The sequence below is a fragment of the Mesoplodon densirostris genome, chromosome 2 (genome assembly GCF_025265405.1).
Source record: "Mesoplodon densirostris isolate mMesDen1 chromosome 2, mMesDen1 primary haplotype, whole genome shotgun sequence".
NCBI classification, from domain to species: Eukaryota; Metazoa; Chordata; class Mammalia; order Artiodactyla; family Ziphiidae; genus Mesoplodon; species Mesoplodon densirostris.
In genome coordinates, this window is record NC_082662.1 from 173,924,318 (window position 1) to 173,947,842 (window position 23,525).

A 23,525-nucleotide genomic window follows, 5' to 3' on the forward strand; every position below is an offset into this window, starting at 1 on the left:
CATCCTTGGGTAATGTGGCCAAAAGAACACTGGATTGAGGAGACCTGAATATCAGTGTTCCTTTTCCAACCTGGGGTAACTTCTCTCTGATCTCAGTTTTCTCGGCTCCATGGCCTTCCAGTACTAACATTCTGGGATTCAAATCAAGAGATCACTATAAAATCAGCCCAGAAGTCTCCATCATCTCTTTCCCCTAAGGCAAGAGAAGAGAAAATAAGACAAAACAGATGCTACACTGCATGGCTGGACTCCTCCCATTGTCATGGCCATCGCTTACACCCTGTCACCCAATGTCTGCAGGGACTTCTTCACAATCTACTTGGGTTTCATCAAGTAAACAAAAAACAGTTCAAATCCCTATTCCTCCAAAAGAAGCCCAGAGCCTCCTTTTTCTAGTTCCAAGCTGAGAACAATGTGTAACCCTTCTCTCCTTTTATATTTTCATTTCACATTGCCTAGACATCTGCTATGTTTCATTCCCTCCTGTGGTCAGAGGTCATATTGGAGACCTGTTAGAGAAGCATTACAGACCTCATAAGTAAGGGTCGGCCTGTTTGGCATTTCTTCTAGTCCAAATCAGAGACTTCATCGCCTTTGCTCTATTAATCTTCACTTGCACCCACGGTGTCCTGAACCTTAACCCACACGCTAGAAGACTTGGAGCTTGCCATGAGGAGGCCGTGTGGATTTGGAGGCAACAAAGCAGAGGAAATAATGACCTCTGTACTAGTGGAACATGGATCCAAAATGCCAATGGGAAGAGCAAAAAGCCATAGGAAGTGTATGAATGTTCCTTCTGTTTGGGTTCGTATTCCCAAGACTATTTAAAATTATTAGATGCACTGAATTGGAAGGGGCTTCAGAGACCATCTACTCATCTCTGTAATTTTAAATAAGAATCCTTCTTTAATTATAGGTTCTTGTGTATATGCTTTTCTGCAAATTCATAACATTTTCAAATTTGTCTGAATTTAATACTTCTTCTAATTTACACCTGTGAGTCAATAGGAGTATGTATTTAATGTACTTAAGCATAACATAATTCATCATAATTACACAAACTAATGTTTCAGGTTCAGAATGGGAACATAGCTAGAAACACAATAATTACTGTTTTCTATAGAGAATATGAGACTATGAAAAGAAAAGACACTTCCTTGTACAAAAACCTGCGAGTTGCATGAACATGAGGTCTCTAGCTGCTCTGCTTTATTTTCTAATTGTACTTTCCTCATGTCTTACTTAAATTAATATGTCTTCTGATTAATAACTGTCTAGCTGAGTTCAAAATTCCAGTGTCACGAAGGAGTGCTTTTAAATTTTTAATTTATTTTTATGGAAAATAGCTTTTCCCTGCTTGACCTTTTCACGTTCACATGTAATGCTACCCAAGCCCTGAGTCACATATCTAATCCTCTATGCCTGGCTCCGCAGGATTCCCCTCACTCTGCGTGGAAAATCCCTGGCCTACACCAGACCTTTGCTGTTGTAATTTACTGGCTGATAAATTAGAAAGCCGGAGCTCTGACTTGTTTAGTCCCTGACTAGGAAAGGGGAAGTTGTACTTGATTAAACTGGTTCTAAAAAAAGGAATGCTATCTAATCTATATTGCAATGGGGCCCTAAACCCAGCTGGGGGACTCATCCACCACAAGGCCTGTTTCAGGAAATCACATCACATACCATAGCAACGCTCTTGTTGGGATTTGGTTGCCGTCATTTTAATAAGGCAGGTTGTGAAAGAATGAGGGTTTGTAGCTCAGAATAAAATTGTCTTGGAGTATTATCCATCCATTTAAGAACTGTAATTGAATGCCACAACGTGAGACACTTTTACTAGTTGTTGTGGATACAGAGATCAGTAAGCCATGAGTTGGCCCCACGGGGCTCACAGTTTAAGGAATTGTCCTCTCCTGGAAGGTAGGTACATACCTGATTTTATTCCAGCAGAAATCATTTCTTAAGCAAGGCTGGGTCTCACTGCCTCTTGGTTGAATGAAAAGGAAGATTCTGTAAACAGATTGAGCCCAGTCAACCAAGAACAAAAACTTACCAACTAACAAAGCTTTATCACCATCCTGTTCTCAGAATGGCTCCCAGGTATTAAAACTTGAAAACAAAAAAGCATGTATTTTTCTACTTTTGTCAGGTACATTTCTCTTTCATTCATGATTTGGCAATGATGAACCACATATGTCGAAGGCTGAATGTTTTAATTCCCTTCTCAATTTTTGCTGAGTCCTGAAGTGGAACGGGTGGGTATTGGTCTTGTAGCTGCTTTTTAGTTCCTTATTTGGGTCATTAGCATACAAATGGCTCCTTCTACATATTTATTGTTATCTCTGCCTTCCAGTGGAGGGTAGTGTACTGGGGAAAGTCCTGCATGTGGAATTGGATGCTAGTCCCAGCCCTGTTGCTAACTAGCCTTGTGACCTATAACCAGCCACTTCATTTCTCTGTGACTCAGTTACATTATCCATAGACTAACGGGTGATATTACACCATCTCTTTACTTACTCTCTTTCCATCTTATGAGTCTAACATATGTAAATTTTAAACAATTACATCTTTGGGGCAAAATATGAATGTTCCTCTCTCCCCAGTAATATATCAAGTGTTGACAGATAGGGACACGGGACTTTTAATCTCCATTCACATTAGAAATAAGCAAATGACTAGAACTACACCCTTGTCCCACTTATCAAAACCACCACTTGTTTTTTTATAAATACTCTTAATGACCAGAGAGTCCCAATTCACTCTTCTCTACCCCTCTTCATTTCATCAGCCCTTCTGCTGACCAATTTCTGTTGATTCTATACTACATTCCAGGCCTCAGTTCAAAAACCACTCCCTGAAGGAAGCATTTCTCAGTTCCCCCAGCCAGAAAAGAAATCTCCCTCTTTCTCATTCTTCTCCCAATGCACTACCCTCTCTTGGGTCATTTAACTCTTTCTACTGTGTTTTACAATAAGGATGGATAGTTTTAAGTGTTCTTGGGTTTCCCAGAAGGAAAAGCCTGAGTAACTATGAAATCCTGGTCCCTGGCCTCTTACGGATGTGCTTCTTAGACATGAAGAAAATGTGTAACTTACTCTGATTGGTGGTATCATTCAGGGCTGTAATGGTTCAGAGCCATAAACATGCTTATGCTCTACATCTTGTTTGAGTCTCGGTCACTTTGGGTCCTGAACCCAGAAATGACTCAGCCCTCAAGGTGAACCAAATGCCCCACATGTAAGTGTGAGACTTAGACATCTGACCTTGTATGTCTGGCAAAGCTACCTCTTGCCCCCATTTTCTTCTTAGTTCATCCCTTCCTCCTTTCCTCCTTCCCTTTCCATTGCTCTCTTTCTTCCTTCTTTTATTCCTTCCTTCCTTCCCTCCTCTCTTTCTCTCCTTCTCTCTTTCTTTCTCTCTCACAAATATAATCATGTTGCTTCATTAGGATTCTGCCCTATGTGAAGAGGAAGTCAAAAATTCAACAACTTTCCAAGGATCGGGCTCCAACTAACTTCACCAAGCAGTTTAAAGGTTTACCAAGATTCCTGGCTCATCTTCCAAGCCTCCATCATGGAGTCTGCTACACGACAGCAAAAACGACAAATAAACTCATGACTGTGTAGCCAGGAACACTTGAACTTTCTGCATTTTCAATTATTTAGGCCAAAATGAATCACTTGCTTTCTTTTCCTTTTTCTTTTGGAAAAAGTTTTACTTCTCATTTCCTCACTGGACACATAATTTTGATTTATAAACCCAACAGTCCCAAGTAAAAGGAAGTTTTAAACAAAGCTGATGCCCCTGCCTTGGGTTGTTTATCTCCTTTCCCTGCAATATTTTCAGAAAATGCTTTGACTGGCCTTCTTGAAGATGCAAATCCAACTTGCGCCCAGCAAACCTCCTGAGTCTGACTCCACAAGGCCTCTGAGTTCTTCTCATTCAAGGGCTTCATCTTATAAATTCCACTGAACTTGCTTCAACAGTAATGTACTTTCAACTGGGATAAATCTGTCTTCCAATATTATGTCTTGTAAATCTCACTTTGCAGGGGTATTTACAATCCAGCTACTGCATGCTTACTTTATTGAGTAGGAATGAATAAATCAGTTTTCCATTTCTCTCCATTCTCCATTGCTGCTATTTTGATTTGGGGGCTGTTCAGAAGTCTCTGATCAAAGTACATGATTATAAAAACATCTCTTGACCTGAAAATTATTTAAGAAACAGACAGTGGAATTTGCATCTCTTTTCGCTATTTTCTTAAAATGAATCTCTCTAAGTTGAAACAAAAGGATGAATACTAGATGGGCAATTTGCCTTAAAAGCCTAAAGACAACACATCTATCCCCCATGCCCAGATGTTGCAATGGATATTGATTACAAATAACATTTATTGAACGCTTATTATGTTTGCATGTGCTAACTCTATTAATGCTCACAATAATCCTTTGCGGTAGGTACCCTGATTGTCTTCATTTTACAGATGAGGAAACGGAGGCATAGGAAGGTTAAATAATTTGCCAGAGTTTACACATCAGTAAATGGAAGAGCCTGAATGTAAACCCAGGCACCCTGGCTCCAGCATACTAATCTATCTCTTGTTTTAACCGTGCAAACTCTGTTCTATGTGTTTTATCATTAAACTTTACAAGTACATAATGTTTTTCCGTCTAGAGACCATTATCTCATTTTTGCCTTATCACCTAGCAGCAATATTATTTCCATTTTACAGATGAGCACCCTAAGCCTAAGAGAAGTTTAGTGACTTGCTCAAAGGGAAAGCTGGTTTCCAAACCCCAAACTTCTGACTGCCACAATGGTACCCATCCTGGGGGCTCAGTTTTCTCATCTGTATGCAAAGTAGCCAAGGAATCCACCAGTCCTCAAAGGCTTGGATCTTTGTACTAAGTACTCTTTCACTTATTTATCAAACACCTTCTCCAAGTGTTAACTCCATGAGAACAGGGGCAGGACCTATGTCATTGCCTCCTGTGACCCTCACATCCAGTGCAGAGTAGATGCTCAGTAAGTGTTTGTAAATGTACCGGGCACAGTGCTAAGTACTGGGCATGCAAAGATGAATGAGGCTTGGCTCCTTAATCACAGGTGAGGCTCTCAAGAGTCCCCTTTGCAGTTACATGGGCCCTGCAAACCCCACAATCATTACGTGGACAATGGCTCCCACTGTGTTAAACTCCACCAAAAGATAATTGACCGTGACGTGAGTTATGTGTCCCAAGCTGAATGGCGTCAGGGCCGATTACTTTATTTTAGAGGCCAGAGCAAAGAGGACCATTTGCAATGTGGGGCTCACATCATTAAAACAACATTTAGGGATTTTATTTTAATGTAAGTGACGGGTTTCCAGGGCTGTGCAACTATCAAAGTAAAATAACCTGTGCTCTAAACACACCTCCCCAAGCTCTCAACACAACACAGAGGACACCAGGGAATAGAGTTGTGATGGATAGAAATGCCATGTCTGATCTGTCTAAATCAGTCCCAAGACAAACTTGGCCAGCATTTCATCTCTAACCTGACAAACTTCAGGCAAGTTAGGATTTCTCCAACCATCTCCAAGAGATAAAAGAGTGATTTTTACAATGTTGACATTCAGGTTTGAAACGCAGCTTATTTAGGGTTGCCAGATAAAATACAGGATGCCCAACTAAACTGGAATTTCAGATGAACAACAAATATTTTTTCATGTAAGTATGTACCAGGCAATATTTGGGATACACTTATACTTCAAAAAAGTGTTTGTTGTTCATGTGAAATTCAAATTTATGTGGGCACTCTGCAGTTTTATTTGCTAAGTATGGAAATCCTAAGTTTATTGCAAAAATCAAGCAAATAAAAATTCTTTATGTGATTGACCTTGCCTATTGACATTGGGTGAGATATAGAAGCCAAGGAAGAATGGGAGATTAGGCCTTGGGTGAGGTCTGTCTTTTCAAGGAGATAGGCATATTACCCCAGACGCTGTCTCTGTCATTTGTGAGTGCACCATAAGGAAGGATCATTTTGGATATTTAAGGGTGATAGTTAAGATGTGGGCTCTGGAGCCAGACTGCTGGGATTAAACTCCAGGATAAATCAGTTACTAGCTGTGTGACCTTGGACATGGTGCTTACATTTTGCCTCAGTCTCCTCAGGTGTAAAATGGACATAAAAATAGTGCCTATCTCCTAGGATTGTATGAGGATTAAATGATTTACTAGAGTGGTTTTAGTAAGCTTTCAATAAAGGTTTATCAACTCCACCACCATCAACTTCATCATTCCCACTTCCAAGACAAATGGGTCTTCAACTAATAGTTGAACTAGCTTCAACTTTTCCTTTGGATGGCTCTCTGTTTCCTTATTTAAAACATCTCATTGGTAACTTATGGTTACCGGGGGGGAAGGGTGAGGGTGGGGGGAAAGGATGGATTGGGAGTTTGGGACTGACATATACACACTGCTATGTTTAAAATAGATAACCAACAAGGACGTACTGCAAAAATAAATAAATAAACAAAGTTTAAATTAATTAATTTTAAAAATAAAAATTAATTAATTAACTTTAAAAATAAATTAATATAATAAATAAAGGAATAGCTGATTCTACTATTGGTGAGTCACGGAAGTTTGCTCTAAAAACCCTCACAGAAGTAGGTGATGATGGTTGGATCTACATGGCACTAAAACAACCAGGCGAAAAATGAAAAGCTCAGCTGAAAAATCCAGTAGAGATAGCTGTTCAGAACACTTTCAATCTCCCAAAAGATGTTTTGGTGAAGATTTAGCATTTAATGAAATAGGTTTCTGTAACCAGATACAGTCCACGAGTAACTCAACCATCCATCCGTACACCACTGGAGGCAGCTAATATATTGCCGGCATGTTTCTTCATGCCTTTAAATTCACACCTTCTGTTCAAATAAGTGGAGCCCGGTAGTAATTCTCACCGGAAGGCTGCAAAAGTGTGGGAAGGAATATCACTTTAAGGGGCTTCATTTATGATATAAGAAGCCATTGTAGCATGTTGTTAATTTTATGCACACAGTGGACTGCTGAAAAGCAAGGAGCACTTGTAGGAAGCCAGAAAAATATCTCCTGAGATCACTCCACTAGGTGATTGAATGTCCTTGCCTGGTGCTTTTCAACAGTCAAGACTAGTGTAATATGTGAGCTACATGCTACACACTCCTATAGCTTTTTGAAGGAACTTCGTTAACTCCAGCTTTCCCATAATTCCTTAGTGAACCTCCTAAACCAGATGTAAGATGCCAGAATTCTCCTAGCCAAAAATACTCTATTTACCCATAATGGAAAACATTTACGCTTACCCTGTGTAATTTATTTTGTAATCTCAACATCTGAAAGACTTTTTTCAGTAAAATTAAGCCCAACAGTATTTTATTATATTCAGATCATAGAACTCTGATACCTTGTGAAGGATAGTTTGATTCGTTGTCAAAAAGCCTTAAAATCGCTTTCTCATTCTTTTAAAACTGCCTCACAACAGTATAAGGCCTTGATTAGTGTTTCTTTCTCCAGACTACCATTGTTTGAAGATTTTAATGAATACAAATTTCTGTGAAAATATTCTTAATGAATGAGCAGGTACAATAACAAGAAAGACAGTCTTTGCAGATAAGGGTCACTGAGGAATCACTCATAAGTTGCATCATTAACTCTGCTGGAAATTAGAAAGTGAGAAGTTGTTTATAATTTCTCTATTTTATTCTGATATGTACTAAATATACAACATGCTTTTCATAACTCTAAATACATCTAACATTTTCTTCTAACACAGTAATTTTTTAAGTGCTCCTTGGTACTGCCATAGACTTAATAACATCTATGGCAGGGAAAAATTTTTTTTAAAATATTAAGAAGCACTAGAATAAATCACAATACAGATCTTACCACATGCAAATACCTTGAACATGCTTTGCTATTTGGGGGAATTCCTCGTGAGAAGCTGTCTATCTTGCCTTCTTCAGCTGTGGTCTGTTTTTGTTTTTGTTTTTGAGGAAGCTCTGAACTGTTCTTCATGAAGGCACTCTAAGCATGGTGTCCCCACTTGCCCTCACACCCCACTATTTAGACAACTGTCTAATTGCCCCACTGATAATTCATGGATTGCACTTGTGTTTAGCTGTTTTTTGCAAAGTTTGGTTGTTTTTTAAAAAAATCTTGACTATAGCCAATACTGAATTAAGTTATTTCAATTCCTCAAGGTTTGCCTTTTTTCACCAGGTATCCAATGCAATTATCATCAATAGACTGCTGGCAAGATGACTTTCAAAGGAAAAAAAAAAATAGCCTTGATTTACAGTGTGTGCTGATTTCACGGTGTATATATTCCCAGCAGAGCCAATTTCAAGTTATCAATGATTTAGCAACTGGCTCCAAGAATTCCTGAATATTTAATAATCTGCTCTTTCAAATCCATATAAACTGGCTCCAGCACATCAGCAGAAGTTTCTCTCAATAACTTTTCTGCAGACCACCTGGAAAATTGTGAATTATTCCCTTATACTGGACACTAATTGGCATTTAGTCCTTAATCATAGCACAGACAATTTATTTTAATTTATTCCATATGAAAGCATGCCTGCTATATATGAGGTGCCATGCTGGTTGTGGGGGAAATGCAAAGATCCAAACCTGATTCCTCACCTCCAGAAACCCACAGTCCCTCAGAAAGCCCAGACAGTACGCGAGAAACTATAATACAAATCTGACCATGGGAAGTGCTATATTAAAAGCACAAATTTAAACAGGAAAACAGGAGAGGAAGAAATACCATGCAAACAGTGCAGAGGAAAATACCTCTATTTCTAATAGTTTTATTTTTATTTTTTTTTATTTTTTTGTTGTTTTATTTTTTTATTTTATTTTTTTATTAGTTTCTGCTTTATAACAAAGTGAATCAGTCATACATATACATCTGTTCCCACTTCCCTTCCCTCATGCATCTCCCGCCCTCCCACCCTCCCCATCCCACCCCTCCAGGCAGTCACAAAGCACAGAGCTGATCTCCCTGTGCTCTTTTAGATCAAGCTCAAGATGGTCAATGAATTTTTAAAAAAATAGAAGTAGGGCTTCCCCGGTGGTGCAGTGGTTGAGAGTCCACCTGCCGATGCAGGGGACACAGGTTCATGCCCCGGTCCGGGAAGATCCCACATGTCACGGAGCGGCTGGGCCCGTGAGCCATGGCTGCTGAGCCTGCGCATCCGGAGCCTGTGCTCCGCAACGGGAGAGGCCACAATAGTGAGAGGCCCGCATACCGCAAAAAAAAAAATCTTCCCCAATTTTGCTGTTTGGTGAGACACTTCTTTGGGAAATATCCCTGGTGTTCTCCTTGCTCGCTGCAGGTAACAAATCCTTCCTTCTCCTAATCTTTGCCTTGGTTGTGTCTTTTGGCTCAACACCCACCAAGAGGGGGATACAATTTTGAGGTAACAAGAGTACTTTCTGGAGACAGCATTGGGAAAGATGACATTTAACATTTCCTTACAGAGAAGGAAAACTCTGATGCAGGGCCAGAGGAAAAAAGGGGAGTGATGGAGTAAAGGAAAGAAAAATAAAAGAAGAAGAAACCATGCCCAGTGCCTGATGTGGTTTCATTGTGCAAATCTGGGAATTCCAACATGGAAGCAACAGATAACACATTTGTCAAAATCTCTACCCCAACAAAACACCTGATAAGAAGATAAATGATGAAGACATGAAAACAAAATAGGAGAAGTGAAGAATAAAATGGGGGCAGGAGGATACAGAAAAAGTCAAGTGGGAGGCTATAAAATGATCCACAAAAATTTCAAATAAACATAAGCAAATTTGAAGACAAATGACAATGTAGAAACTGCAGCAATAGTAGCAGATGTTTTCCCTCAAGGACCTAAGCAGATAGGAGACCCTAAAAGAGATGGCACACAGGGACATCCGAGAGAATCTGTCTTCCTCAGTCTGGCAGACACCAAGTGTAGCACTGAGAATAGAGCAGCTCATCCCCTACCCTTTTCATCCTCTCTCTCAACTAAAGGTTGGGAGAGAATCTAGATTCCTAGGCTAGTAGGAAAAGAGCAAAATTCTTAACTACCTTTTTTTTTTACCAAAGGAAGAAAAAACTAACATTATTTGAACTTCCTTTACATTTGTTAGCTCACACAAACCTACCCCAGCCCTGAAATAGATGCTGTTATGTCCATTATAAAGATGAGGAAACTAAAACTCAAAAAGGCTAAGCAATTTGCCCCTGTTGACTGAAAAAAAAAAAAAGCGCAACCTAAAAGTTGAGAATTATGTTTTATTAGACAGATATTCTGAGGCCTCAAGCCCAGGAGACAGCCTCTCAGAGTGCTCTGAGGGACTGCTCCTAAGAGGTAAGAGAGGAGTCAGGATACATACGGGTTTTTGCAACAAAAACCAGGTAGTCTGAGCATGAAAATGTTACCATTAATTAAAGAAAACCAGACATCTCAAGTTAATGAATTTAGCACTTTTCTACGTATGGGAAGATGCAAGAGTCTGGACTTACTGAAATCATTCTTTTGATATGCACCTTTGTTATCTAGGGCCAGTATCCTGTGCTTTCCCATCCTGAGTCCCCTTGGGGTGCAGCACTGGGGGTAGTTGCAGTGGCTGAGGACTGAAACATCCTTTGTTTACTGATAGGGTGGCAACATTTTTCATTCACACCCAAAATAATTTCCCATTCAAATTTGAACCCAGGTCTACCTACTCCAAATGCATTCCTCTTTCCTCAGCAACACTACTTTCCACTTGGAAACCATAACCAAGAGGAAAAGACAAACCTCAGAATGAAAGAAAATATTTGCAAACGGAGCAAGTGACAAAAAATTAATCTCCAAAATATACAAGCAGCTCATGCAACTCAATATCAAAAACCAAACAACCCAATCCAAAAATGGGTGGAAGACCTAAATAGACATTTCTCTAAAGAAGACATACAGATGGCCAACAAACACATGAAAGGATGCTCAACATCACTAATCATTAGAGAAATGCAAATCCAAACCACAATGAGATATCACCTCACACTAGTCAGAATGGCCATCATCAAAAAATCTACAAACTATAAATGCTGGAGTGAGTGTGGAGAAAAGGGAACACTCTTGCACTGTTGGTGGAAATGTAAATTGATACAGCCACTATGGAGAACAGTATGGAGGTTCCTTAAAATCTAAAAATAGAACTACCATATGACAGCAATCCCACTACTGGGAATATACCCTGAGAAAACCATAATTCAGAAAGAGTCATGTACCACCATGTTCATTGCAGCACTATTTACAATAGCTAGGACATGGAAGCAACCTAAGTGTCCATCAACAGACGAATGGATAAAGAAGATGTGGCACATATATACAATGGAATATTACTCAGCCATAAAAAGAAATGCAATTGAGTTATTTGTAGTGAGGTGGATGGACCTAGAGTCTGTCATACAGAGTGAAGTAAGTCAGAAAAAGAGAAGCAAATACCATATGCCAACGCATATACTTGGAATCTAAAAAAAAAAAAAAAAAGGTTCTGAAGAACCTAGGGGCAGGACAGGAATAAAGACACAGACCTACTAGAGAATGGACTTGAGGATATGGGGAGGGGGAAGGGTAAGCTGTGACAAAGCGAGAGAGTGGCATGGACATATATACACTACCAAATGTAAAATAGGTAGCTAGTGGGAAGCAGCTGCATAGCACAGGGAGATCAGCTCTGTGCTTTGTGACCACCTAGAGGGGTGGGATAAGGAGGGTGGGAGGGAGATGCAAGAGGGAGGAGATATGGGGATATATGTATATGTATAGCTGATCCATTGTTATACAGCAGAAACTAACACACAATTGTAAAGCAATTATACTCCAATAAAGATGTTTAAAAAATAATCGATCCCTAAAAAGTCCATGTTTTTAACATCCTAACCTTGTCAGCCTGTGTCTATCAGTCACTGCCTCCCTGTCAAGAGCTCCAATGGCTGCATTCCTGACAGGATTTTGACAGGTTTGAGGATATCAAACATGTTTATTAGCATTCACTTTTGCCTTTACTCTGTTAAAAATTTGCTATCTGAAGTGACTTTTAAAAAATCTTCTATTTCCAATCAGTCAGTGGCAAAAAATTGTCAACATTATTTCTGATATGGCAATAATTTTCCTCTCAGAACCATTTCAAACTGTCATTTCCTCAGTGCTCAGTCTCAAGCTTCCTCAGAATTGGTCATATTCACTTAATACACAATGATTCTCTCAATTTGTACCCCGCTAACTGAATTCCTTCACAGGCACTCTCCCTCTCAGTTAACTTAGGAAAGTTGTGTAGAAAAAACAGCACAAAACTTGAGGGTCAGGTTCTAAACTGGGCTCTTCTAGAAACTAGATGCATGACTATTAGCAAAATCACTTCATTATCCTCATTTTTTTCACCTACAAAATGGGGTTGAAATTGGAAAGGTTAATATAAATCATTATAAATGTTCCAAACTCTAGAGCATACATAGATTATCTAGGCTTGATTTAAGCTCCCACATATTTCTCTAGACTAGTTAATGTCACTTTGTACTGACTCCTTCAAGCTGTCCTTTTTTCCACTCCTACAATTCAGTGTATCTCACACATCAACAAACAGTGTAGCTACACATCCCTATAGATAATCTTCACCAGCACAAAATCATATACTTAAAAAATTAATCAAAGATTTATCCAACCCCCAATATACATAATAAATTCAAACTTAAGAGTTTTTACTGTCATAATTTAGCAATCTACCGTCTTCAACTTAGACCAGAATCTACCATTAAAAACTTCATTATGGTTAAGCTCTCAGCATTATTCAGACCACCATCTCTGGCCAGTTCAGAAATCTTAGGAAATACATTTCATAATGTCTTCATTTAGCTTTGACCAATGAACCAGAAATCAGAGTAGCCTGCTTGCCTGGCAATGCTCTTGGAAATGCATTGAATTATTTTGAAACTTCTTAAAGAAGTTTTGGGTTCAGTGTGAATTTGGGGCATAGGATGACATTAGTTCTTATTTTAGTAAAGGCCTGTTTCAAATACGACTAAGCTGAACTGGTACATGCCAGGCTCTTAGCACAAAGCAACTATTATTGCAAGTAATATATTTTTCAACAGCATAATGCTTGTAGATTCTGGAAGCTGCAGAGAGAGTTTCCTAAGCTCTCACAAAAATGATTGGATTCGTGAGAGCACTGGTCCAGTACTTTCATCAAAATTAAACAGGAAAATCTCAGCCAAGCAGTCCCAAAGCACACAGTTCCTCCTTGGAGTCTTTCTCCCCAAGTGGTTCTTCAGACCAATTTCTTGATTTCCAACACCAATGACATTTTTAAATCCATGCTCTCAAGTCATGATTTTTGTGTGATGCTCTCTGACTACAACCTTAGAGAAATTAATAACTCTCTAATGACTTTAATAGATAAAATGCATATGCTGTATATAATATTTGGACTCCCATTCTGATTACTGAAATGCATAAACTCCAGAATTCCCTTATCTTTGCTTAAATATCCTCCTTAAGTGTGTGTGTGTATGCGTGTGTATATATATATGTGGGTATATATGTGTGTGTGTATATATATATATGGATATAAATGGCTATATCACATTACATACACACTTTTTAGTGTAGGCCAGGAGTTGGCAAACATTTTCTTCTATAAGGGGCCAGATAGTAAATATTTTTGGCTTTGTGAACCATAATGTCTCTGTCAAAAATACTCCACTCTGCCATTCTAGCTCAGAAGCAGCCACAGACAATAAATACATCAATAAATAGGCATGGCTACACTCCAGTACAACTTTATTTAGAAGACATTCAGTCAGTCCATGGGCTGTAGTTTGTCCACCCCTTGTCTTGGCAGCCTTTCCATAAAACAACCAGTCCAAGTAATTTTGTACCTAATCTAAAAATGGGTTGGGTTTTTATTTAACAAATGAAACTCTTTCTAAATAGAAGCTGTTTTACATTTTTATTTCAACAAAAACAAGCAAGCAGAGATGTATTTTGGATTTAGGTTTTCTCATAATGATTGGAAATTTAAACACGTTAGCTAAAATGCAAATAATCATGATCACTTATATAAGGCTTTCCAATTTATAAAGTTCTTATATGTTTTTTATTTCATCCAAATATCAAAAAGCGCTATTAAATAGCTGGGGTTTTTTTTGTTGTTGTTGTTGTTGTTGTTCTTATTATTATTTTGTAGCTGAGGAAACGAAGAGTTTTGTGACTTACTCAGAAAGTGCAGGAGCCAGTATTTGAACTCAGGCCTGACACCAAAACCATACAAACCTCACTGTTCCAAAACTAAATGATAGCAAAAATAGCAAGCCTACCTTGAACAATAAGCCTAAGAACATGTTTGATGAGCTCTGAATCCATCAAGAGAGAATGACAATCAGTTGACATTTCTTTATTTAATACACAAATCAATAAACAAAACTGCAAATCAACACAAAGATGTGAACCAACATACAATGCTGTGTATAAGAGTATTTACTACACATATGATAATACAATCCCTGATTTGCATCTGATAATGAAATCACAAATTCAGAATAAGTGTAATTATAATAAACTATCTTAGTAAATTTTCCTGGTTCCTCCTGACGACAAATTACTTTGTCTAAATATTAAACACCTGGATTCTAATCATCTATTTTAGAATTGTTTTAATTTAGAAAATTCAGATATATTTACCCATAGTTCCTCCTGTATTACAGATTTATGTGTCAGAACTTCTGCCACTTCTCCAAGTCTTCACAGTGAGTTGATAATTATTGAAATGATTCTGTTATCATATCTCCTAGTTTTTCCAGTACACAAAGTTGAGTTGTGTGTAAGTCTGAGACAGGAATGCCTTGTGAGCTGCTAAATAAATTTTTAGTAGCTCCTCCCTAAAACTTGTGCCAATTTAATCTTAAGCAAGTGAGTGCCAAATTTTATCATTTAAGGACTGTTCTCCTCAAAGGAAAAAAGAAAAAAATGAAAGAGAAACAAAATTTGAAACATTTCTGCCCTCTTTTCTTTGGTTAACTTTAGACCACCTTCCCCAAGCAGAAATGCCATTCTTTTATTTTTCTTCTTAGTATAAAGATAATTGTTTTAAAATTTATTTCTATGGCTTCAGAATTTCTTAAAAATACAAACTCATTTTCCATCCTTGCCTCCCAGATCTCCTTTGTATTGGCTGTGCAACTTTCATTTATTCACCCAAGATTTGTATTTCTGTCCCTGTCTTTTCAAAATATGCTTTATAAATCTAAAGGTAAACAAGAAAATGTTTGGTTTGTTTAATCAATTATCACTATATTTTCAAATTTATGGTTACCAAAGGGGAAAGATGAGCGGGGGGGAGGGATAAATTAGGAGTTTAGGATTAACATATACACACTGCCATGCATAAAATAGATAACCAACAAGGACCTACTGTATAGCACAGAGAACTCTACTCAATATTCTGTAGTAACCTATCTGGGAAAAGAATCTGAAAAAGAATAGATATATGTATAACTTATTCACTTTGCTGTACACCTGAAATGAACACAACATTGTAAATCAACTATACCCCACTATAAAATAAAAATGTTTTTAAATCACTATGTTTTTCAATATAAAAATAAATAGTTGTTTCCTAGGATTCTGCATGTGTAATCTCATAACAAAATTGTAGTGTATTTCAGCAGAAAATGCTTATAACCCCCTCTGCCCCTCAAGTAGTATGTGACTGTGTGTGAAATTCTAACTTCTGAGAGTCTCACTGTCTTATCTGGATCATCCCCAAATCAGGTTTGAGACAAGGATTTTGGTGCAAGTTACTCATTTGAGGTGGTGACAGCGGTGGGTGATCCCCAGAAGTACGATGAGTTAGTGGAGAAGTGAGACAGAGAAGGGACTGTTAGTGAGGGTTTACTCACAGTAAACCCTCCCACCCTACCCAGAACTCTCCGTGAGACTACAGTACCTAGCTCGGAACTGTCCTACCAAGGGGCAAGGAACCTGGGGTATTTATCCACCTACTCCTGTCCCTCACTCATTGGGGGTTGCCCCTGAAATGTTAGCTCTGCGACACTTCTGGCCTGCCCGAAGGTCAAAGGACACCCTCACACGCACGGAAAGAGACCCAGGAAGCTGACCAAGGGCAGGAGAACGATCTGCAGGTAACATCCCACCTAAATGAAAGGCATTTGGATAGAGCACAAACAGAGCTCACTATGCTCAGTTTTCTCCTTTTTTAATGGGGATAAAAATGTTTGCCTCAATCACCAAATGACGTGGTTGAAAAAATTAATCACAAGTCATATTTATACACCACTTTATAGCTCACAATGTATTTTCACAGGCATTTTGTAATACATTCCTCACATATTTCTGTTAAGGATGCTATACAGTTGACCCTTGAACAAAGTGGTGTTTAGGGGCCCCAACTGGCAAGAAGCCAAAAAATCTACATATAACTTTACAGTTGACCCTCTGCATCCATGGTTCACAACCTGGGATTCAACCAACCGTGGGTTGCATAGTACTGTAGTATGTATTTATTTTTTAAATCCGCATATATGTGTACCCCATGCAGTTCAAACCTATTATTTAAGGGTCAACTGTACAAATATATAATGATGATCTCTGCTTAACACAGGAAAATCTGAGGCTTAGAAAGGATAAATTGTTTGCCTCACATTACAGAACTAGCAACCAACAAAGATGGGATTTGAACCAGGTACATAACTATCAATTCTAGGCTCTTCGCACCACTGAATGTGTGAATGTTCTTTGCTAAGTACAAAGTACTCTAAGAATATAATGCATAGTTATCCCTCAAGAGGGGTCGTACCAATGAAATAAGCCCATAAATAAAAACCAGTCCTATTTATTATCTAGATAAATATATAGATAGATAGGTGATAGATAGATGGAGACAGCATTTTTTTTTTTTTTTTTTTTTTGCCGTACGCGGGCCTCTCACTGCTGTGGCCTCTCCAGTTGTGGAGCACAGGCTCCGGATGCGCAGGCCCAGCGGCCATGGCTCACGGGCCCAACCACTCTGCGGCATGTGGGATCTTACTAGACCGGGGCATGAACCCGTGTCCCCCGCATCGGCAGGCAGACTCTCAACCACTGCACCACCAGGGAAGCCCGAGACAGCATTTTTTGTTGAAGTAAAGTTGATGAACGGTATTGCATAAATAATGCGTGTACAGTATAGTGGTTCACAATTTTTAAAGTTTACACTCCATTTATAGTTATTATAAAACATTGGCTATATTCCCTGTGTTGTACAATATATCCTTTTAGCTTATTTTATACGTAATAGTTTGTACCTTTTAATCCCTACCCCTATCTTGCCCCTCCCCCTTCCCTCTCCCTGCTGGTAACCACTAGTTTGTTCTCTATATCTTTGAGTCTGCTTCTTTTTTGTTATAGTCACTAGTTTGTTGTACTTTTTAGATTCCACATATAAGTGATATCATACAGTATGTGTCTTTCTCTGTGACTTATTTCACTTAGCATAATAACCTCCAAGTCCATCCATGTTGCTGCAAATAGCAAAATTTCACTTTATATATATGTATGTATACATATATATATGTATACATACATATATATATATATATATATGTATATATATATATATATCACATCTTCTTTCATCTGTTGATGGACACTTAAGATGCTTCTATATCTTGGCAATTGTAAATAATACTGCTGTGAACACTGGGGTGCAGGTATCTTTTCAAATTAGTGTTTTTGTTTTTTTCAGACCTATACCCAGTAATGGAATTGCTGGGTCATATGGTAGCTCTATTTTTAGTTTTTTGAGAAACCTCCATACTGTTTTCCACAGTAGCTTCACCAATTTACATTCCCATCAACAGTGTAGGAGGGTTCCCTTGTACCCACGTCCTTGCCAACATTTGTTATTTGTGTTCTTTTTGATGATATTCATTCTGACAGGTGTGAGGTGATATCTCGTGGTTTTGATTTGCATTTCCCTGATGATTAGTGATGTTGAGCGACTTTTCATATGCCAGTCTGCAAGTCCCTTTTGGAAAAATGTCTACTCAGGTCTTCTGTCCATTTTTAATTGGGTTGTTTGGTTTTTTGATATTGAGTTGTATGAGCTGTTTATATATTTTAGATATTAACCCCTTATAGGTCATATCATTTGCAAATATTTTCCCCCATTCAGTAGGTTGTCTTTCTGTTTTGCTGATGGTTTCCCTTGCTTTGCAAAAGCTTTTATCGGGTCCCATTTATTTATTTTTGCTTTTATCTCCTTTGCTTTAGGAGACAGATCCAAAAAATTATTGCTACGATTTATGTCAAAAAGTGTTCTGCCTATGTTTTCCTCTGGGAGTTTTATGGTTATGGGTCTTACATTGAGGTCTTTAATCTATTTTGAGTTTATTTTATATATGGTGTTAGAGGATGTTCTAATTTCATTCCTTTACATGTAACTGTCCAGTTTCCCAGCCCCACTTACTGGAAAAGATAGCGTTTTTTTTAAACTCCATTAGTAAAATGAATGAAGGACATAAGTATGTGTGCTTTCTGACCCTGGTGTGGCTAGCTGGATACAAGTATATTCATATGATCAGCTTCTCTAGGAGCCACTTAATTACATCAAGGAGGGAGCAGGACAGAAGCTAAGCCCACCAAGGCACATCCAGGGACAAAGCCAACCAAAGGAAAGACAGGTTTATAAGCAGATTGAGAGTTCCTCCATTTTTGTAGACTCAATATACACATTACCTTTCTCAAAGGTGCTAGTAAAAGAAAATTACAGCTTCCACGTAGTCTTGGTCACCTGAGAGCTGAGTGGAGCAAAGGCTGACCTTCCTTGGCTTCTGGTCAAGGCACTTTACTCACCAGAAGAGGGTCATGAGACTCCTCCTATGAAGCAAAGACTCAGGAGAAAGGTAGAAAGCACACACCCAGTGTATTCATTGAGCAAAATGTTTTCATTAACTTTGTTCACATGACTGACCTGTTCTAAAATTATTCCTGTTCTAGCAAGCAAGCATTCACTCTGGGGTTTTTTCTCCAAATAGTATTGGCCCATTTACTTTGCACTCTGTACATTTATTTCTCTTCATTTATTAGATTTCTTGAATATCCCCATAGCCCACAGGTCTCTGGGAACAGGTTCAAAACTAAGTGCCACAATTACATGAAATGAAATGGCCAAAGAATATAATCTCTTATAAGAGAAGGGTGAGTGGGTAGGAAGTGGAAAGACTTTATGAGGGGAGCCAATGCCAAAACAGAAAGGTACATCTTGTACCACACCCTCTAGGCACTAAGCACAAGGAGTTATTTCCTGGACTCAGTAACTTAGCAAAACCCTTAGAAGTCTGAGACTGGATTTAAATTTATATGTCAGTAGTTTAAGTGAGATAAAAAGCTGGCCAAAAAAATCATTCCTCTCCCCTAATCTGTGGTTATATAACTATGGTCAGGAAAGCTAAGAATGGGCCCTAGGGAGCGAGTTACTGAACTCACCTCATACAGATAGGGCTGAAGTGTACTAAATGGAGAAGGAATGGATACAATAATCATTAATATTTGTCGAGTGGTTACTACATACTAAGCACTATTCTAACAGATATAGATACATTCATCTAAACAGTACAAGAACATTTTGAGGGATATTTTATCAACGAGAGATTTGAGGCACAGAGAGTTCAAGTAACTCTTGCAAAGTCACACAGCAGTTAGATGGGGGAGCCAAGATTAAATTCATACAATCTGACACCACATGGTTATACTCTACTGACTGTAAGGACCAAACATATATCCATATCCCAGTGAAGGATGTGACCATTTAAGTGTCACTGTTTTTGGCAAGGGCATGCTAAGAAGTCATCAAAATGGATTCACGAGTGGACATGGCAATATTTCCAAGCTACTTTTTCTCTCTTATTTCTGAGTAGGAAAAAAACACTTCTTATAGACCTTTCCTCCTCTTATTCTTTTCTTTTTACTTCTCCTTTTTGGGCCACATGGCCTCTTTTTAAGGGACAATGCTGTGGCCAAGCAAGTAGGGGAAAGCCTAGAATAGTCATGGAAGAAGGAAAAGATGTTAGGATTACTCTATTCCTAGCTGAGACCCTAACTTTGGTCTTGACTCCCCTGACCTGAATAACAGTATATAATATAGACATCTATGTTTTATATTTTAGATATCTATGTTTTATATTTTAGATATCTATGTTTTATATTTTAGATATCTGAGCATACAATATAGATATCTATGTTTTAAATAAGCTGTATTTAATTTAATTCAATTTAAGCATACACCATGTTGTTATAAGTGAAATGGCACTGAACTAGGTATCTTTGTCTCCAAAATAGGAACTGACTGACCGTGAGATGCCTGAGCAAGTTACTTCGTGATTCTGAACCAGTTCTGAACCAGTTCTATATATAATACAGTAAAATATGGTAAGGAGGTATAACTTTATTCTGTATCATAGAGATGTTGAATATTATTTAGCTCAGGGTTTAAGGTATCAATAATTAGGACTTCCAAAAATAAAGTAACATGAAGACTTCCAGTTTCAACTCCAATGTGTAAAAAGCTTATCATCACTCTCATTCTTATGAGAAAAAAATGAAAAAAATGGAAACAAAAACTTTTCTTGGACCCATTAGAGAACTGAGGTTGCAGGAGAGACAGGTGAATTCAAAGAATCACAGCCAAGATCTGCATACTTGGAGAAAATAAATTGGTACGAACCCATGGGTGGTAATTTTGAAGAATTTCTGGAGTCTTAATGTGAATTTGCATGAGCGCGAGAAACTCCTAGAGGTCGAAGTCTAGGGAGGCCCCTACACTTTTATGAGTTTTACCTCCAGGAATCCAAGGTCTCATAGTGAAGAGCTAAGAAATATGTGCCCTGACTCGGGCTGGAGGCGTTTAAAAGTGACCATTTTGAAATATATTTAGAACATGCTCCATAATAAAAAACCTACTTTCCAAGGAAAAAGAATTAACAGAGCATTATCCCACCTAAGCAGAAGAGGCAGAAGGCATTTACCTAACCCTATCCCCTCCTGCTTTACCAAAGGTGGGGTGGAGGTGGCTCTAAAAACACTTGTGATGGTAAGAGCCTGAGGTCACACACAAAAATTTTAAGACGTAATCATAAGATTATAGAATGCTTCCCCTCCCTCCACCTTACCAGCACATTTGCAGGGCTCTGGTAGAGTAATGATTACAGGTGAAAAAAAACTGCAAGATACAGACTTTATTTAAGGAGAAGTTCATAACGAAGCTCAAAGAGGACAGAAGAGACAAAAATAAGGACACTTGAGGCATTCAAAGCCTCTGCTGTCTACAAATACAGTAAACATTAAACATAGCCCAACTTCTAGCCATATTAACATTAAAAGTCACACTAAAGGCCTCTTTACTTAAGTTCCTAATACCTGATACATCATATCTGACTTTTAACAAAAATTACAGGACATGCTAAAAAGGCAAACAAAGGACAAAAACAAAAACAAAACAAAACAAAAAACACAATCTGAAGAGACAAATAAGTATCAAGGACCAGACTCAGGCATGATACAGATTTTGGAATTACCAAGCAGAGAATTTAAAATATTCTATAAAAATATCAAATCACTGTGTTGTGCACCTGAAACTAATATAATACTGTAAGTTAACTATGCTTCAGTAAAAAAAAAATATAATAAATCTTTTTAAAAACAGAAGATTGGAAAAAGAAAAAATATATACAAAATATAAATAACTATGATTAATATGTTGGGTTCTAATTTTTAAAATGACAATGTACACAAAGAAATGGGTACTATAAGCAGAAAGATTGAAACTTTAAGAAAGAATCAAAGGAAATGCTAGAAATCCTGTCCCTCATTATTGCAGATTGTTCCTGAGATGTTAGCCAAGTTTTTTTTTTTCAAAACAAACAAATGCTGAAATGAAAATAAATAATGCCTTTGATAGGTTCATCTGAAACTGGACACAGCCAAGAAAAGAATCAGTGAACTTGAAGATATGTGAATGGAAAGTTCCCAAACTGAAATGGAAAGAGAAAAAAAAAAGGAAGAAGGAGAAGAAGAGGAAAAGAAGAAGAAGAAGGGGGGAAGGGAAAGAGGAGGAGGAGGGGGAGGAGGAAGAGAAGAAGAAGAGAACATCAAAGAATTGTGGGACAATTTTGAAAGAGGTAGCATATTTGTAACTGGAATACCAGAAGGAGAAGAAAGAGAAAACAGAAAAGAAAACATTTGAGGTAATAATGACTAAGAATTTTCCAAAATTAACCAGGAGGCTCAGAGAACAACAATCAGGAAAAATACAGAAAAAAAAAATCTGCATATAGACATATTACATTCAAATTGCAAAATTCCAGAGAAAAAGAGAAAGTCTTAAAATAAACCAAAGGAAATAAAAACATCTTATCTACAGAGGAACAAGAGTAAGAATTTCAGTGAACTTCTCATCAGAAACCAGGCAAGGAAAAAGAGAGTGAAGTGAGATATTTAAGTGTTGAAAAACAAAAACCACTAACCTAGAATTCTATATTCAATGAAATTATCCTTCAGAAGTGAAGGAAATATAACAACTTTCTTAGATAAACAAAAATATAGGGAATTCAAAGCCAGCAGTAGACTCTGCAAGAAATGTTAAAAGACGTTTTATAGGGAGAAGAAAAATAATGTAAGTCAGAAACATATTTACATAAAGAAAGAGCATGAAAGAGAAGTAAATAAAGGTAAAATAAAACCTTTTATTTTTCTTAGTCTTAATTGATCTAAAAGATATAGGTTTAAAATAATAGTAAAAATGTATTGGTTGATTGTAGCATATGGATAAGTGAAATGAATTAAAGTAATGTTTAAGGGACATGGACAAGAAGAGGAATTGAAATTACATTGTTTTATGGTACTTGCACTACAGATGAAGCAGCATATGGACTTAGGTTAGCTGTAAGTATATGTTGCAAACCCTAGGAGAACCATAAAATTTTTTAAAGTGAAACCAATATGCTAAGAGAGGGAAAAAAATAGAATCATATCAAATGTCAGTCAAAACCAGAGAAGGTAGAAAAAGAGAAGAAAAAAAATGAAGAATATGTGCATGACATTAAAATGATAATAAAGGAACATTATGAACAAGCCTATGTTCACAAATAACTTAGGTTCAATTTCTTCCAGAAAAAAGAAGCAGAAAGAACACTTCCTAATTCATTCTTTGAGGCAAGTATCACCCTAATATAAAAACCAGAAAAAGACATTACAAGAAAACTACACACCAATATCTCTCATGACAATAAAAAAAAAAAAATCCTCAACAAAATATTAACAAACTGAATCCAACAATGTATAAAAAGAATTATACACCACAACTAAGTGGAATTTATCCCTGATATACAATGTTTATTCAACATTCAAAATTGACTAATGTAATCTCCATATCAACAGGCTAAAGAAAAAAATCATGTGATCATATCAATTG